Consider the following 20,180-nt stretch of genomic DNA (forward strand, 5'->3'; position numbering starts at 1 on the left):
TCTATGCAGCCGCACGCTCTGGTCCCGAGTGCCGGCGTCAGTGCCACTGCCGGGTATTAAAGGGAATCGGTCACCCATTTTTAGTGAGATCATGTAAAGATATCACCCACTTGTGCGTCCCATAAGGATTCTATTAGGACTTTTGATTCCCCCCAGCCCCGCACCTTTGATGCATAAATACCTTTTTTATCTTGGTAGAGATGTATGGAAATCGCCGCGGTCCGGTCCGATGGGCGTGGCTTACTCACCTCCCCCCCCTCCTCGGCTTGCTGAACGTAATCTTCATCTGTGAATATCACAGATGCCGTAGTTTTCCGTGCTTGCGCATTGAAAAGGCCTCCGGCACTTGTGCAGTATGCTTTGCCTGACTGTGGGCAAAGCATATAATCGGTACTGCGCATGCGCCGGTATTTTTCAGCGCGGTCTATGCTGCGGAAGTGTGTCCTACATGTGAAACACATTTGAATGAATAGTCCCCAGGTCAAACCCTGACAGACATAAAAGAGCAACTCCACATGATTATATAATCCTACAAGAGAAGGGAGTAATAGCCCTCATCAAGACTGTATAAAGCGCAATGAGACAAAAAGATTAAGATAAAGTACAAAAATCTTTATTAATATAACTCATTCACATACATAATACGGGCATATATCCCAAATAGACAAAATACAAGACGAGTGTTAAAGAATGGGGGATATGAAGAATCAGACGGCAGCATATACTCAAACCTCCAATAGATGTATATCCCTCATGATATACATTGAGCTAAATGCAAAGTGCATAGGCACGTCTCCACAAAATGAAAGAAATACAGTAACCCAGATCCCAGTCTATGTAAGACACAATATGTCCGACTGGCATACATTCAAAGGGGCAGGAGAAAGCAAGTACCGCTCAAAGCATATCAACCCAGTAACAGGTGCACGTGCTAGCCCCATGGTGACATGGTGTGCATCACACTCAACATGGGCCAGAGGAAGCAAAGGAAAGAGTTGTCTCAGGAGATTAGAAAGAAAATTGTAGACTAACATGTTAAAGGTAAAAGTTATAAGATCATCTCCAAGCAGTTTGATGTTCCTGTGACTACAGTTGCACATATTATTTAGAAATTTAAGCTCCATGGGACTGTAGCCAACCTCCCTGGATGTGGCCAAAAGGAGGAAAATTGATGACAAATCAAAGAGCCGGATAATATGAATGGTAACAAAAGAGCCCAGAAAAACTTCTAAACAGATTAGAGGTGAACTTCAAGCTCAAGGAACATCAGTGTCAGTTCGCACCATCGGAAGAGACAGTCATCCTAGGGAAGTGGAGCAAGGAGAAACCTGCCTTTAACTAGTCATCCAACATGCATTTTTTCCATCCGACTTTACACAAATAATGCCCAATTCATCATTGCATTTCCGCCAGTTGGTGTGAAGAGCTCTCAATTAGTAACCTTTCCAATTGCAATAAATTCATCAAACGATTTGAGCCTTTTTTCCAATTGCCTATTGTTTCTTACAAGAGGACCCCCTGAAGTGATATTATGTACATCAGTTAAGAAGTCGCTTTTTTAGGTGTTTTGCAAAACGTGTGATTTTTTTGGGGGGGGGGCTAAAAAAAAACGCAGAAAAAAAGACAATTTTCATCTTTACACAAAATTCATTAATTGCGGGCGCCGTTCGGATGTATTTGGCACATAATAAAAACCGCCAACGAAAACCACAAGTTGTCTCTTAAATTCTTCAGCATTTTGGAGTAAAACACACATGGCTGTAATAACGCAGCGGGTGTCTGATTCATGTTCGGGCAGCATGAATCTCATGACACGTTTCTTTCCTTTATATAAATTCTAGAGAGGCAGTCAATGGTGTAAAGCAATTAGTGATGCCCTACTCACCATGGTGAAACCTTGTAGCTCTAATGCTGATATTGGTCTATCATTATTGTTGGCCAAATCTGCGAGTTGCATGAGGACCTCCTGACCACCTAATGTGCATGGGGTTTCAGAGACTCTCTCACACAGGTGATGTTGGGGAAGAGAAGAATCAGTCATGTTCAGTGAAGAGGTATCGGACAGTGGCTAAGGCCGGGGTCACACTGGCGAGGAATACGGCCGAGAGAGAGGTGCTAAAAGCACGCATTAGACACGGACCAATGATTCTCTATGGGGTCCCTCGCACCAGCCGTATATTTCTCATTCGCATTCTAGGCTCCGTGCCAATCGCAGCATGCTGCTATTGTCAGCGTACTACGGCCGTAGTACGCCAATGCAAGTCTATGGGTGCGCAAAAAATACGGATTACACACGGACCACACATGTGACTTGCGAGAAATACGCACCAGGTGTCTTTTAGCAAAGCCGGCAATTCAGTGCGCTATACAGTAAAATCACACTGACAGGTTTAATAAAGAAAGAAAGAATAGATATAGACACATAGAATACATATATATATATTTATCGGTCATCCATGACAGCACCACCTGAGAGACGGGATCCGCCCTTTAGGAACAGGAAACCTACAGAGACAAAAGGGTGGCACCTCTCCCACGCAAAAGGGTGGCACCTCTCCCACGCATCAGTTGGTTTCCTGTTCCTAGAGGACAGGACTCCCTACAGATCGTCCGTCATGGAGTCGTCATGGATTCCCAGGCCGGCTGACCGACCCAGGTAGCGGGGGGGTCTCCTACCTCGGTCAGTGCGGGGTCCCTGGAAGCGCCACGGTGGGGCCGGGCAGGTCACCACGGCAGTGGACGGAGCAGGTGGAGCAGAGGGTCCGGTGGACACCGCCTCCAGAGCGCCAGCACCGGGTAAGTATGCCCTGGGCCCTCCTGGTGTGCTCCCCCGGGTCCGGTCCTCCCGGTCGACGTCGGCGCCTGGTCGGCGGTCATGGCGGCGCGCGCGGGGCTGGGAGGCATTCCGGGCGGGGGGCGCCGTGCCGGCTCCTTCGCGCGCACTCCCGCAAAGCTCCGGTGAGCGGCGGAAGTGACACGGCGGAAGGGGCGGAGCCGGGAACGCCGAAACCGGAAGTCGGGTGCCGGCCGGCTTCCGATGCGCGCCGCGGGTGCACGCCTGTCCGGGGGTCGCGGGCGCGGCTTCGGGAAGGTGGGGGGGGGCCGGAGCATGGGGGGGAGGTCACGGGAGGATCCCGGGTGGGTGGTGCCATGGCCAGATCCCTGCTGACCCGGACACCAAGAGGCCATATAAGGCAGGTGGGGACGCTGTGGGGGTGCTTCCGAAGGGCCCAGCGATGGATACGACGGAAGCCCCCATAGACCAGCAGGACGAGGCGCAGGAGCGCCCGCAGAAACAGGCCAAAACAAAACCACATACGAGTGGCCAGCAAAAGAAACAGAAACGAACAAGCGACCAAAGCCGCGGAAGTTCCTCCAGACTAAAGGATCCCCCTGCCTCCCTCCGTGATCCGGTACCTGCTTCAACTGCATGGGTAAGAGATCTCCGTGAATGTACCCTGATGCAGTGTTCCCTTATGTTTTTTCGCAGGGGAAGAAAGCTACGGGAAAACAGAAGCACAGGGAATGTGCCCTCTGTAGTTGCCCCCTACCAGATGGCCACCCTAAAAAGTTATGTCAGCCATGCATACGACAGACGGTAGGGGTTGATAGAGACAGGGAGTCCAGGGGTAGATTGTCAGGCCCTTATACTCTCCCCCGTTTACGCAGGTAGCGGAAGAGACACCTGACTTCAATTCAAGCATGAGGGAGATAATCGGGTCGGAGATGAAAGTCTTATCTCAAGGGGAACCGTCTAGAAGAAGAGAGACTAGTGTTTCAGGCTCGGAGGCCTCAGTCACCCCTAAGAAAGGCGATAACTCCTCGGACTCCTCGGCCTCCTCGTCGTCTTCCTCGGATGAAGACTCTAGCCGGTTCTGCTTCCCCTTAGATCAAATGGACAGACTAGTGAAGGCAATAAGGTCCACCATGGGGGTAGCAGACACAAAACGGGAACTCTCAGCACAGGACATAATGTTCGGGGGTCTAGACCCCAGAAAACGCAGGGCTTTTCCATTAAATGATAAAGTCCAGAGCCTTATAAACCGAGAATGGAAAAGACCTGAAAAAAGGGGCACCATGCCACCAGCTTTCAAGCGAAGATACCCCTTTGATGACCCAGTAGTAAGCAGATGGGATAAGGCCCCGAAACTAGACGCAGCAGTAGCCAAAGCGTCCAAAAAATCCTCCATACCCTTTGACGATATGGCCTCCTTGAAAGATCCGCTAGATAAAAAAGCAGATTCTTTTCTAAAAGGAACATGGGAAATGTCAGCAGGCGCACTAAGACCAGCGATAGCTGCCACCTGTACAGCCAGATCCATGATGGTCTGGCTAGATCAACTGGATTCCGAGCTAAAAGACGGAGCCTCAAGAGCATCCATTCAAAAAAATCTGCCTATCATCCAGAATGCCGCTGCGTTTTTAGCCGATGCTTCAGCAGACTCTGCAAGGATGGCGGCTAGAGCCGCGGGTCTATCTAATGCAGCGCGGAGAGCGCTCTGGTTAAAATGCTTGCCGGGAGATATTCAGGCCCGATCCCGTCTCTGTTCCATTCCTTGCGAGGGGGAGTATCTATTCGGCCCCGTCCTGGACGAATTATTAGAAAAAGCTGGGGATGACAAAAAAAAAGAAATTTCCCAGTCTGCCGAATCCTTCTTATAGACGTCCCTTTACCAGGAAAGGATATTTCCGTAGAAGGCCGTCCAGAGATCAGGGCAGATGGGATGAGAAAAGAAGGAAAGGTACAGGATTCATGCTTGGAGGAGGGGGGCGCCAGGAAGGTCCAGCTCGTGACACAAAAAAGCCGCCCCAATGACTAGTTGCCCCGGTAGGAGGGAGACTAGCTGCCTTCTACCCAACCTGGTCGTTGATCTCTAGTAGCATCTGGATACTTGGGGTAATAGCTGTGGGACTGCGACTAGAATTCTCTAGGATCCCCCATGATCGATTTAAAATCACCCCACTCAGGTCTTCTACTTCAGAACAAGCTGCCCTGGAGGCCGAGGTTCATGACCTGTGCGGCAATCAGCTAAAGCAAGGAGAATGGTCCCTAAACACCTCCATATTCAACCTGATTGTACAAAAGTGGGGACATCCAGAGGTAGATCTCTTCGCCACCAAGGAGAACAAAAAATTGAGACAATTCTGCTCCCTAAATCCCAGAGAAATCCTCTGGCGGTAGATGCCTTTCTGATAAAGTGGGACTTCAGGCTAGCCTACGCCTTCCCTCCTCTGTCTCTACTACCCCTGGTGATGAGGAAAATCAGAAAAGACAGAGCGAGGGTTATAGTTATCGCTCCATTTTGGCCCAGGAGGGCATGTTTCTCTTGTCTCAGGACCATGTCGGTATCCGATCCTTGGGTTCTTCCGGACATCCCGGATCTCCTATCCCAGGGCCCAGTCTTCCATCCTCAGGTGGCTGGCCTACATCTGACGGCGTGGAATTTGAACGGTCACTGCTAGAAGAGAAAGGCTTCTCCCCAGACCTAATTAACACCCTACTTAAAAGTAGAAAAATCATTACCACGAAAATTTATGTTAGAATTTGGAAAAAATTCCTTCAAAACTCAGGAGTAGTCGCTGGGGATTCAGCACCTATAATTCAAATATTAGAGTTTCTACAGAAAGGTCTGGACATGGGGCTTTCCACCAGTACCCTCAAAGTACAAGTATCAGCCTTGGGGGCCCTTTTTAGCTGCAACATCGCTGGTAATTACTGGGTTAGCAGGTTCATTAAGGCGGCAGGCAGAACCAGACCAATAGTGAAGGATAGATTCATGCCATGGGACTTGAACCTAGTCCTCACTGCTATGACGGAAACCCCATTCGAACCTATCTCATCGGCTTCCATAAAAAACCTGTCCCTCAAAATAGCCTTCCTGGTAGCTCTAACATCAGCTCGCAGAGTAAGCGATATCCAGGCATTATCTAGGCGTCCTCCTTATTTACAGTTCAAAGAGGATAGGGTAATACTTAGACCTGATCCAGCGTACTTACCTAAGGTAGTTTCTAGCTTTCATAGGACACAGGAAATAGTCCTCCCATCCTTCCTCCCTAATCCAGCTAACGAGAAGGAAGAGAAACTACACACCCTGGATGTTAGGAGATGCCTCATAGAATATCTGGCAGTCACCGACCCTTGGAAGAAAGATAATTCCCTGTTTATCTCCCATCAAGGCCCTAGGAAAGGTTGTAGAGCGTCAAAAAATACACTAGCTAGATGGATTAGAGAGGCGATTTCAATAGCATACACCTCAAAGGGCAGGTCGCCACCCGGGAAGCTGAGGGCGCATTCCACCAGGGCCATGGCGACCTCGTGGGCCGAAAGATCAGAAGTCTCCATTGACCAGATATGTAAGGCGGCTACTTGGTCCTCTCCGAGCACCTTTTATAGTCATTATAGGCTAGACTTGGGTGCTTCCACAGACCTCTCTTTTGGTATAAGGGTACTGCAGGCTGTAGTCCCTCCCTAAATAGTTTTACTCTCTGTAATTCTCTCAGGTGGTGCTGTCATGGACGACCGATAAAGTCTTAGTTACTCACCGGTTAACGGTATTTTTCAGAGTCCATGACAGCCCCCGTATATTCCCTCCCTTTAGTTTAGTTTGGGTGTGCACGTCTTCCTCTTGTATATGCCCACTGGTGACAAACGTTTATAATAATAATAAGAATACTGTACATAAATCATGCATTAACCTTGGAAGTCCTCTTGTGCTCTGTAATCCAACTGATGCGTGGGAGAGGTGCCACCCTTTTGTATCTGTAGGTTTCCTGTTCCTAAAGGGCGGATCCCCTCTCTCAGGTGGTGCTGTCATGGACTCCGAAAAATACCGTTAACCGGTGAGTAACTAAGACTATATATGCATTCTATGTGTCTATATCTATTCTTTCATTTCTTTATTAAAACTGTCATAGGGCTCCATTATATGTCCATTTTGCAAGCCTGCGAGAAAATCTCGCCATACGGATTACATACGGATGCCATACGGATTACATACAGATGCTGACGTGCGCAAAATACGCATCCACACCTTGATTACGGATGACATACGGAGCACTATTTAGGGGTCTGTCATCCGTATTACGCATGTAAAATACTGACCGTATTTTGCGCAGGTTAGTGTGACTCCAGCCTAATTCTCCTTTCCCCATTGAAAAGACACATTGAACCAAGAGAGCACTTGGATCAGTGAGATAGGTGTCAGCCAAGAACATAGTGGTAAGTGACATAAGACACCATGATGGTGCATCACGTGCGCATATCATTACCGATACTATTGATTTATATACCGGTAGTTTAAAAAAAAAACACCAAAGAAGCGTCATTGTAATATGAGATGGTGGGCTAATTAGTATAGCAAATTTGCTGGTGATAACAGTTAAATATGAATAAATAGGTAAAACATATTTATACAAAAGCTAAAAAAAAGCCTAAGTATTTGGATATTCCCAAAGACGTGTTACGACTTGGGAAAGCTGTAAACTGTCAGTGCCTGTATTAGTTTGATATTACGATGACGCTTCTTTGGCGGGCTTTGTATAATATGTAATACAGTGGTATCTGTAATGATACACTGATGAGCAAAAGGGTAACAATGTTTTGACCTTTGACTTTCAGGCTCCATATCTCACCATCCATTACTGCTTCGAATGTGAGACTACCATCATTTTATAGACAAGTATCTTAGTGTATGATTTAGTTATGCAGATTCTTGTCATGTCACTGCATTATTACTGTTTTGCTCCTAAAAACCTTAATTTAATTTTTTTTTTGTTACTATTTTATAATTCTACCTTTCAACACTGCCTGAATCCTTCTGAGCATGCTCTTGATCAGATTCAAGCATTTATTGACTGAAATCTGATCCCATGTCTCTTCTACACATTCCCAAAGTTGGTGCATACTGGTCGATTTACTTGGGTATGTATACAGCTTTTCCGTCAACTCTACCCACAAGTGTTCAGTTGGGTTGAGTTCTGGAGACTGTGGGGCCAATCCAACAACTCTACTTCTTTGTCATTGAATCATTTCTTTGCCATACTCGACATTTGCTTCTGGTCGTTGTCCTGCTGGATCACTGTCATCCTTTTCATACCCCTTAGTACTCCAGTGTACGAAGAAAGTTGTCTTGTAGGATACTCACATATAGCTCAACTGTCATGGGTTTACCGCGACAGTAAGGATCCAGAAGACAGCAGCATCTGATTTCTCCTACGCCTGCACTGTTTAGAAGCACTTCCTCTTCATATTAAACAATGCAGGTTTCTTTTAGCAATGCAGGGGTTAGGCCAGGTTCACATAGCGTTAACAAAGCCCGTTCAATGCATAGCGTTGACAGGCTGCGTTAACGCTATAGCATAGCGCGACATGCGTTATGCTATACCGCTAGCGCTGATGCTTCATCAGCGCTAGCGGTGACGGAGCCTCAGACGCTGCATCCCGCATCCGAGGCTCCGTCAGTGAATGACGGCACGTCGCGAACTCGTGCCGCTTTACGGCATGCGTCGTGATGCGCCACACAATGGGGGTCTATGGCAACGTTAACGGACTGAGTTACACCACGTTATACCACGGTGTAATGCAGTTTGTTTAACGGACTGCCATAATGCAGTGTGACCCCAGCCTTAATCTGCTCAGTTGAAAGCTCCTGGAAGCTTTCATGCATTAAGGCTCTCAGCTATTCACTGTTGGCCACTCCCCTCTTCTATATATTCTGGGCCCTGGCAAGCACTCATTGTCAGAGATAGCTTCATACTGCAAGGTTAGGAAACGGTGGTCTGTTGTTGCTCTTTGAAAAGACATTTGGTGGATTTATCTAAAACTGTTGCTAGATTTTGGTTGTGTGCTAATTCTCTTCCTTCTCCTACTTTGGTTTTACTCCATCCTCCACTCCCCGGTGTTTACCTTTCTTATTTGTGTGAGTATATTTGTATGATTGGTATTTTCCTTTATCTCTGTTTTGTATTACCCTGTTAGTCTGGTTGGTGTATTCCAGTACACTACTACTCCCCTTTTCCATGAGTGAGGGAAGGATACAGACTGAGGCATCAGAAGTAATACTGGGAACAGGACGAACTAGGGTGCCCCACGCCACACCTGACAACAGAGATGTGAAATCGACATTGAGACCACCATCGATCTTGGTCAAGCATCTAATGCCTTTGACTGTGAAACAACCCAATATCATGAGGCTTCCCCTACCGAACCTAACAGTTCCTTTAATTTCATGATCCATTAGCCCCTTTTCCCTTGTTTCTTACAGACCCATTTGCACACATCATAGCCTAATCTATTGACTTTTGTCTCATCACTCCAAATCACCCATTTCCAATCTTCTATTGTCCATTTCTTTACAAATTCGAGACAATGCTTCTTATGATGATATTAAAGTCAAGGCTTCTTCACCTTTTTTTGGGCCACCATTCCAGACTTGGGTAACGTATGTTGTATGGTGATTCCATGGATGGCTGTGATCTCTCCATTATGAAGCATGCGAGCCACCTCCACTGCCGTGTTTGTAATGCCAGAACTGATAGATCTTGTAATGAGCAAACTTGTTGATGCTGAAATTTTGCCTGGACGTCCACCTCTTGGCTTTTGAATGGATGGATGGACTTCAATTTGTATTCTTCCAACTGTCATGGCACTCTCATAATGCAGTTTGGCAATTTTCTTGGCCGAGAGACCGCCATCGATGAGCTGGGCGATGCAGTTTCTGTTTTTTTGGGAAATCTTTTTCATGGCTGCTCCTCGATTCAAACCAGTGACCTTTCACTTGGAAATCATTTTAATAACAGACTGAGCTATTAGGGAATGTGACAACAGGTTGTAATTTGTAGAATACAGATAGAAAAAGATTTTCCACATCCAGGAGCAAAACAGTAACAATGCAGTGACATGACAAGAATCTGCATAACTAATCATATGCTAAATAGCTGCAAGTCAAATTTATGTATGAGATAGCCAAAATGATTGTCTTTAAAATGATGGTAGTCTCACATTCGAAGCAGTAGTGGATGGTGAGATATGGAGCCTGAAAGTCAAAGGTTCAAAACATTGTTACCCTTTTGCTCATCAGTGTATGTATATATGTCATAATCATTCTGATGAAGGGGTAAGTTCAACCCTGAAATGTGCTGATGACATTTCTTCTTTAAAAAGTGTCTTCATGAATCTCTCCATGTTAATATACAGTATCTTCTGTGAGCAGCAGCACAGCAGGTTCTCTAATCCTGGGGTTTCTGCAAGATTTCTGTTTCCCCAGAATTTTCCTTGGCATACAGTGCTCAAACGGGCGCTGTTAGCCGCAGCTATACTTGTGCTCTAAAAGTTAGTGTTCTTAACACACCATTAGAAGGTGTCAAGAAATCAAAATAATCTCTGATCTGAGGACAGAAATATGATAATGTATAGGGACCTGGGTACCTAAAATTCATCTCTGCCATCCTCCTAATATGTCAGCAAACAACTGCACATTTGGAGCAGACATAAGAGGATTAGCCGCTACTTACAGTTGTCGCCGAAAGTATTGGTGCCTTTAAAATTGTTCCAGAAACTGAAGTATTTCTCGCAGAAAGTTATTGCAATTACACAAGTTTTGCTATACCCGTTATTTCTTTTGTGTGTATTGGAAAAACATTAAAAAACTTAGAAAAAAAGGAAAATTAGACATAATTTCACACAAAACCCCAAAAATGGTTGTCACCTTTCCAAAATTGTGGGTAAACAACTTTGTTTCAAGCATGTGATGCTTCTTCAAACTCACCTGTGTCAAGTAACAGGTGTGGGCAATATAAAAATCACACGTGAAACCAGATAAAAAGGGGAGAAGTTGACTCAATGTTTGCATTGTGTGTGCCACACTAAGCATAGAGAACAGAAAGAGAAGAGAACTATGTATTCTGCAGCCTTTGCACACGCAAATTATAAAGAAAGCCCAGACAACCCCTTTAAGGCTAAGTTCACACATGTTGCGGCCATGGTGCATTAACGCACCCGAAGGGCTCATGCAGATATCCATAAAGCTCGCTCCGAGTATGGACCATAATGGATGGATTGTCAGCGGGTTTCCTGACCCAAGCTCTTCAGCCTCATAAACATTTAAGGGTGTGTGCACACGCTGTGGATTCTGCTGCGGAATTTTCCGCGTGGATTTGTCTAAAGATTTTCTGCGGTTTAGCCTGCGGGTTTCCCCTGCGGTTTGACAACTGTCATGGAGCAGGTGCCAAACCGCAGCGGAATCCGCAAAAAGAATTGACATGCTGCAGATTTGAAACCGCAGAAAATCCACGCGGAAAATTCGGCACCGTCTGCAGTGCGGATTTCATTTTCCATTGATTATAATGGTACTGTACACCGCAGCAAAAACTGCTGCGTATCCGCAGGACCAAATCTGTTGCGGATCCGCAGCAGAATCCGCAGCGAGTGCACACACCTTAAGAGGCTGTCGAGTTTGGCTTGGGAGACCCGCAGAGATTCCCTGCCTAAATCCTACACAAAATAGTGTAAAAAATCTATAATATTTATTAGAAAAAACTAATTTGTTAATAAGTGAGTCGCTCAATAAAACTGTTGACACACGCAGCAGGATATAGATAGCCATAGAAGTATCTTATATACAGTAGTGCATGATAAGCAACAGCTACTTTGACTAAGACTTGCTGCATACAAAACTGCAGTGTGTGAATTCAACCCAACACACATTTTTATGGCTATTATTTCATTAGATAAACACTGTCCAGGGCTGCTCTAATTATTCCATATTTTGTCAATAATCACGATGCATCTGGCCAGCATTAGGTGGTATGTTAGTGTTGTGCACACATTTATTTAGCTTTTTCTGTGTTTGTATAAACCGAACAAAAGGGCTGATCCTTCTAAATAACTATGACATCAATCAGCAACATGTTTAGTTACTTTAAGAGACTCTTTCATCAGCTGTATGCATCTTGAAATGGTGTAATTGCTGTATGGAGAGATGATGAGAGTGAGCGCTGGAGAATGTTTACTAGAGGAAATGGTTTTCAGGTTATCAGAACCTATTACGTTCCAGGTTCCATCATTTCTCACGGCTTTCTTACTAATCCATAACATACTCAGTTATCCTGAGGAATTATGCAAGTTTAATTGTCTGGAATTCTACAAGTTGTGCTATAATAGACATTGTATACAATCATATGTGAAAAGTAAAACGTGATTAAAATTAGATCAAAGGATCACTTGTCTAAGATCATAGTGCAGCGGGCTGTAAATAATGGACCCATCTTGCAGCTGCTTCACCCTACATGTCCCTCGTGCCAGGAAGGAGGGTCTCTTCCAGAAAATAATTCCATTTTCCATTACACTTTTTTTTTTTTTTTTTTTTAAACGCCATCTCGTGAAATGATTATAAAGGAAAATAGAATGTTATAGAGGATGCCCACATTACGAATGGTCGCATGGCTTTTGAAAGGAACAATACTTTTTCTTTTATTCCAGTAACGGATTCTTCCAAGTACTTTGGCTCGTCCTCACTGCACTTCCAACCTATTCTAGAGTTTTCACGATTGGCACATCTGGTTTAAAAAAATATAATATTTGTATTTAGGGACACAGTATATACACAGGGGCTGTATTATATGTACAGTAGAGTTGAGCGAAAGGGGTCGGTCAAATTAAAAAATAGCCGACTTTAGCTAAAGTCGGGTTTCGCCGATCAAAACCCGCCCATAGCGTGAGGTCGGCCATGAGGTCGCCGAGCAGAGCACCAAAGTCGCGTTTCAAATAATGCTTCCAGCGCCTTTTCTCAGCCAATGATGGAGGACGCACACTGTGGGCAACGCGATGACATGTGCAGCGGCCAGCACCATCTTAGAGAAGGGCATTGAAGTGATTGGCTGGCTTTGTGTGGCGTCACAGTGGGTATAAAAGGCCGTGACTGCCGACTGCCATCTTACTTCTGCCAATCTTAGAATAGGGAGAGGTGCTGCTGCTGATTCTGAATAGGGAGAGCGTTAGGCAGGGAAGAAGAAAAAAAACCTGCTTCTGCTGATAGCGCTTTTCACTGTACAGTTAGTGTGCAGTGAAAGGGGAAGATTTTTGTTGTGTGCAGCACCGCTGGTGGTGATTAGGCTGCCTTTTATGGCTACCTGCTAGCTGCATTGCTGTGTGCACACTGCTGTTCAAACTGCTTTTTTCAAAGCACTATAACTTTATTTATTTTGTTCTGGTGAGTTACTGAGCATTCATTTTTTCAGACACCGTATAGCAGTGTACGCTCCTCACACACTACCGTGTACCGGCTGGTATCACGGACAAATAGAAGCTATCTGGGTGTGACTCTGGAAAAACAAGCCGAGGAGTTTTTCCATTTTTCCAGACCTACACATTATAGAGCTGTCTGCTTTTCAAACAGTTTTGTATATCTGCTGTTTGATTACGGTCAAAACTAGACAGAGACAGTGTGTCAGTCCGTATACAAATAGACGGAGATTGACAATTTTCCATACAGACACCGTATAGCGGTGTACGTTCCTCACACACTACCGTGTACCGGCTGTTATCACGGACAAATAGAAGCTATCTGGGTGTTACTCTGGAAAAACATGCCGAGGAGTTTTTCCATTTTTCCAGACCTACACCATATAGAGCTGTCCGCTTTTCAAACAGTTTCGTATATCTGCTGTTTGATAACGGTCAGTCCATATACAAATAGACGGAGATAGACAATTTTCCATACAGACACCATATAGAGCTGTCCGATTCTCAAACACTATTGTATATCTGCCGTTCGCATTACAGTCACATCTATACAGAGTCAGCGTGTGTGTGTGACACTCCGTAAATACATATACGCATACAGCTGCACACTTCTGATACAGTTCCGTATATCTGCTTGTTGGATTATGGTCAAATACATACTGTGAGAGCGTCTGTGACTGACAAAATATATACGTAGATTTAATTTTTTTAATACATCTTACACAGGTGGACGCTCCTCATACAGTACCATCTCTCTGCTGGTATTTTTGGTACATTTTCCCAAACATGAGGAAGTATGGTGGAAGAGGCCGCGGACATGGGCAGGGGGGCGCAGCTGGTACTGATGGTGGTGGTGCATCGGCTGGTTCTGGCAAAAGCACAATAGCAGCTAAGGCAGGAGGTGTTGAGCCTGCGTCATCATCTGGCCCAAGAAGGCCTGTAAGGTTGCCTTTTCTTGGAGTAGGAAAACCGCTTTTAAAGACGGAGCATCAGGAACAGGTTTTGGCGTACATTGCCGAAACAGCCACCAGCTCTATTGCCTCCTCTTCTGAACGTTCGAAACCTGCAAGCATGGAGTCGTCAGTGCAGGGTTCTGGTCAGGAAAAACACCTTTCCTTATGTCCTTCACCCCCACCAAAAGTTAAGGATGCGGCAGCCCACACTTCAGATTACTCTATGGAGCTGTTTTCACATACCATGCCTGGGTTATTCAGTCAAATCCTGAATTCCCCAGTCCAAGACGAATCTGACATGGAGTGCACTGATGCACAGCCACTGCTAGATGATTCTGCTGGTACATTGACCCAGAGCACTACATTGCCCTCGCAGTCTATTGAGCCAGAATCTGACCCTGATGAAATTCAGGTGCCCCTTCCCGCATACTATACCTCCTTACACGGTGACACAGAGGAAGGTAAAGAGGAAGGTGCAGATGACTTTGAAGAGGTGATGATGGATGACCCAGTTCTTGACCCGGATTGGCATCCATTGGGGGAGGAGGGTGGCGCTGACAATAGTTCAGATAAGGAGAAGAATCCGCAGCAGGCATTGACATTGCAGCAGTGGTTATCTGGCAGGCCCGTAGCTGTCCAAAAACGTGGAACAAAAACTGAAAGAGTTGCGGGGCAGCTTGGCCAGACGGTCAACTTAGCACAGCGTGCAAGGCCAGAAAATGTATACCATAGTAGGAAGAGTGCAGTGTGGCACTTCTTTGTCCAAAATCCTACTGATAAGGCAAAGGTTACCTGTAAGGCCTGTTTCACACTTCCGTTTTTGACCATCAGACAAAATCCGCCGTTTTTAAAAAAAAAATGGATCCGCCAATTTTTTTTGGCGGATCCGTTTTTTTCCCCATTGAGATGCATTAGTGGCGGATCTTGACGGATGGCCATCCGTTGGATCCGTTTTTTAGCGGATCCGCCAAATTTTTTGCGTCCGCTGGCATGCCCGGACGGACCATGAAACTTTTTTTTTCCTGCAGGATCCGCATTTTAGAGTGCGCATGCCCGGAGGAAGAAAGTCAATCGGAAATGTAACCCTGAAATCATTTCTGGCAGACAGAAAAAATTCTCTCTCTCTCCTCCCCGGGCTACGGTTCCTTTAAAATTCTTCAGTCATCGGATCCGTCAAAAAAACGGTCTGGTGCCATCCGTTCACATCAGTTTAGCAACGGATCCGCTTTCCGCCATTTTGGCAGATTTTGACTGACACAAAAAACTGAAGTGTGAAACAGGCCTAAGATGTGCGGAAGGACCTTTAGCCGAGGTAAACTCAGAAATTTGAATACCAGTTGCATGCTTAGACATTTAATCAACATGCACTCGCAAGCGTGGCCGGACTACAAAACCTCAGGTAGCACATGTGCACCTGCTCCGACTGAAGGTAGCCAGCAACGCTCCATCGCTTCCCCCGCTGTAAGACCACCACCACAGTTAAGCACACTACCAGCACTACAGTCATGGCCAAAAGTTTTGAAAATGACACAAATATTATATTTTCACATGATCTGCTGCCCTCTGGTTTTTATGTGTGTTTGTCAGATATTTTTATCACATACAGAAATATAATTGCAATCATATTATGAGTAACAAAAGGTTATATTGACAGTTAGAATGAGTTAATGCAGCAAGTCAATATTTGCAGTGTTGACCCTTCTTCTTCAGGACCTCAGCAATTCTCCCTGTCATGCTCTCAATCAACTTCTGGATCAAATCCTGACTGATAGCAGTCCATTCTTGCAAAATCAATGCTTTTATTTTGTCTGAATTTGAAGGTTTTTGTTTGTCCACCCGTCTCTTGATGATTGACCACAAGTTCTCAATGGGATTAAGATCTGGGGAGTTTCCAGGCCATGGTCCCAAAATCTCTATGTTTTGTTCCCTGAGCCATTTAGTTATCACCTTTGCTTTATGGCAAGGTGCTCCATCATGTTGAAAAAGGCATTGTTGATCGCCAAACTGCTCTTGGACGGTTGGGAGAAGTTGCTCTTGGAGGACATTCTGGTACCATTCTTTATTCATGGCTGTGTTTTTAGGCAAGACTGAGAGAGAGCCCATTCCCTTGGCTGAGAAGCCACCCCACACAAGAATGGTTTCAGGATGCTTGACAGTTGGCATGAGACAAGACAGGTGGTAGCGCTCACCTGGTCTTCTCCGAATAAGCCGTTTTCCAGATGTCCCAAACAATCGAAAAGGGGATTCATCAGAGAAAATGACTTTACCCCAGTCCTCAGCAGTCCACTCCCTGTACCTCTTGCAGAATATCAGTCTGTCCATGATGTTTTTTCTGGAGAGAAGTGGCTTCTTTGCTTCCCTCCTTGAGACCAGGCCTTGCTCCAAGAGTCTCCACCTCACAGTGCGTGCAGATGCACTCACACCTGCCTGCTGCCATTCCTGAGCAAGCTCTGCACTGCTGGTAGCCCGATCCCGCAGCTGAAACACTTTTAAGAGACGGTCCTGGCGCTTGCTGGTCTTTCTTGGGCGCCCTGGAGCCTTTTTTGCAACAAGGGAACCTCTCTCCTTGAAGTTCTTGATGATGAGATAGGTTGTTGACTGAGGTGCAATCTTTCTAGCTGCGATACTCTTCCCTGTTAGGCCATTTTTGTGCAGTGCAATGATGACTCCACGTGTTTCTTTAGAGATAACCATGGTTAACAGAAGAGAAACAATGATGCCAAGCACCAGCCTCCTTTTAAAGTGTCCAGTGGTGTCATTCTTACTTAATCATGACAGATTGATCTCCAGCCCTGTCCTCATCAACACCCACACCTGTGTTAATGGAACAATCACTGAAACGATGTTAGCTGGTCCTTTTAAGGCAGGGCTGCAATGATGTTGAAATGTGTTTTGGGGGATAAAGTTAATTTTCTAGGCAAATATTGACTTTGCAAGTAATTGCTGTTAAGCTGATCACTCTTTATAACATTCTGGAGTATATGCAAATTGCCATTAGAAAAAATGAAGCAGTAGACTTTGTAAAAATTAATATTTGTGTCATTCTCAAAACTTTTGGCCATGACTGTAAATGTGGAGGTGTCGTCGAAAGGCCAAAGCACTCAGGGAATCGCAATGGTTTTGCAACACAACACTGAATCTAGGCCATCACCACCAATACCATCACCAACCCCCTCTCACGCCGTCCTGTCCACCGCTACTTCCCCCATATGCAGCTCTCCAGTCCAGCTCACCCTACCAGACAATCTGAGTAGGACAAGAAAGTACTCATTCTCTCATCCGGGAACACTGGCTTTGAATGCCCACATTGCCAAACTAATCTCATTAGAGATTATGCCCTACCGTTTGGTTCAAAGCAAAGCTTTCCGCGAGCTCAGGGCCTACTCTGTCCCACGCTATGACCTGCCCAGTTGGCACTTCTTTTCTCGAAAAGCCATCCCTGCCCTACACCGGCATGTGAAAGACCTCATTGTCCATGCACTGAAACAGTCAGTGAGTGGAAAGGTGCTCCTCACAACAGATGCATGGACCAGTAGGCATGGCCAGGGCCATTACATGTCCATCACTGCACTGCGCACTGGGTTAATGTGGTGGATGCAGGCTCCACAGGGGACAGCGGCGGTGGAACAGTGCTGCCTAGCCCACGGTATAGGAAACAGTTGGCTGTAGGCGTTCGACCCTCCTCCTCCAGAAGCGAAAGCTCATTCACAGAGCGCAGTAGCACGAGCACTCCATCCGCAGCTGGCAGTGTTGCACACGAGGTGTCCCAGTATCGAACGGCTAGTGGTATGCGTCAGCGTCAGGCTGTGTTAAAGATGATGTCTTTGGGCGACAACAGACACACCGCGGAGGTACTGGCCGACTACTTGCAGCGACAAAAGTCATGGCTGGGCAGTCTACATCTTGAGGCAGGCAAGGTAGTCAGTGATAACGGCCATAATTTTTGGCAGCTATAGCCCGTGCAAAACTCACACACATACCTTGCCTGGCTCACACTGAACCTGGTGGTGCAGTGCTTCCTTAATAATTATCCGGAGTTAACATCCCAGCTACATAAGGTGCAAAGACTGTGCTCACACATCCGTCGCTCAAACGTCCACTCCACTCGTATGCAGAAGCTGCAGCGATTGCTCCACCTCCCCAAGCACCGCCTAATCATAGACTTTGCAACAAGGTGGAACTCCACCCTGCACATGGTTATGAGGCTGTGCGAACAGAGGCAGGCTGTAATGCATTTGTGGGAGGATACACGGGCAGGCAGTTTGAGGGAAGACATGGAATTGTCGGGTGTGCAATGGTAAAAGCTGAAAGACCTCTGTAAAGTCCTTCAGTGTTTTGATGAATGCACACGGCTGGTAAGCGCAGACGATGCCATCATAAGCATGAGCATCCCACTTAAGCGTCTGCTCATGAAAAGTTTGACACACATTAAGGATCAGGCGTCTGCAGCGGAGGAGGAGGAGGGAAGTGTGGCGCCCCTGAGGCTCAGTTGCCTCAGAGGTACTGCATCTTCTCCTAAGGTGTAGTGCCCCACCATCCAGGTAAGGTGGGAACTCCTTTCCACACTCCAACACCCACATCCCACACAACACAGTAGTTTAGCAAAACCACATTGCGGCTCCATGCTCAGAGGGTAGCAGAGCACCTTTGGTGGTTCCCTGCTTGGAACACTAAACATGCTGGGAGGCGGGTGGAGTGGAGATGATATAAAAGAGAGGCAGAGTGTAGAATTACAGATGAGTTCAGTTCAGACCGGGAGGTCAGGCAGTCAGAGAAGTTTGACAGGAGGTTGGGAGGAAGAAGCCACTCGGATAGGAGTGGGGATCCCTGGAAGAAGGGATGGAGGAAGGAGTGCTGCAGCTGCCTCAGTGACCTGAGCCAGCTGGCACGGGAAAGGAGAAGAAGGAGAAAGACATAGAACTGTAACCTAAGCTTCCATAAGAAAGAGAGATTAGTACGGAACGAAGGAGTAAAGAGAACAGAGAGGATGTGGGTTGGAAGAGGAACCCTGCCTACAGGTTCTAAGCCTAAGGCCGGGGCCCGGTCCCCGAGGTTGTATGGACACTTATGGTTCTGCAGCAGACACCGGTGGAGTAGTTGGCTGTAAATGCACTACTCCCATCTAAGACTTGGGGCACAACAGCATTTGGATAGAGAGCCGGGGCTCAGGAGAAGGGAGTCCCCGAAGCAGGCTACAGCTGTCTGCTGTACAAGTAGAGTTGACAGGAACATCGGTCAGGAGGAACTCCAGTGTAAGTCAGTACTAGGAGATCTTCACACTTTAAGGCGTTATAGAGGAGACGTTCAGAAAGGTACATGTTGGCGGAGTGTTGGATGGGAGCCTACCATCTTGCCTGGAGGTTGACTGAGTCTCTGACCCGGAGGACACGGCCTGGAGGCAGGAACTTGTGTGCACTACAGACTGTAAGTAAAGCTTTGGAACTACAAGCCCCGGTGTCCTCATTCATTCTTGCACCAACACACTCAGCACCGCTACATCTGGGTACCAGCTTCCACACCGCCTGTGCTGCTCCTCATCCATTACACCTACACTGCCCTGGGGCTACAGCTCCACCTGTGGGGAGCTACAACATCTTGGCTGCCGTACACCACCAGCCCCAGAGGATCAGCAAGCAGCGTCGGCCTAACACCTCACTTACCGAGCACAACAGGTGGTGTCACGAACTATTTCATTAAACTACAAACTCCCCATTGATTTGGGTGCCCAGGGCCACGGACCGGGTCACCGCTGCTGTGACACTTCCCCCCTGACACCGGCTCGGTACCGAGTACCCCACGGCCCTGGGAGGGCGACCCAGAAGCCTTTATGACAGTCAGCCATTGTCTGGTCAGGGAACTGTCCTGGACGAGGTGGAGGAAGAAGAGGAAGAGGAGGAGGATGAGGGGGATGATTATTTTGGGCAGGAGAATGCGTCTCAGGGGGCAAGAGAAAATGTCAGGTACAGTGTTTGTGCGCGACTGTAGGG

The sequence above is a fragment of the Dendrobates tinctorius genome, unplaced genomic scaffold (assembly GCF_039654945.1).
Source record: "Dendrobates tinctorius isolate UK_male_01 unplaced genomic scaffold, ASM3965494v1 ptg000309l, whole genome shotgun sequence".
NCBI classification, from domain to species: domain Eukaryota; kingdom Metazoa; phylum Chordata; class Amphibia; order Anura; family Dendrobatidae; genus Dendrobates; species Dendrobates tinctorius.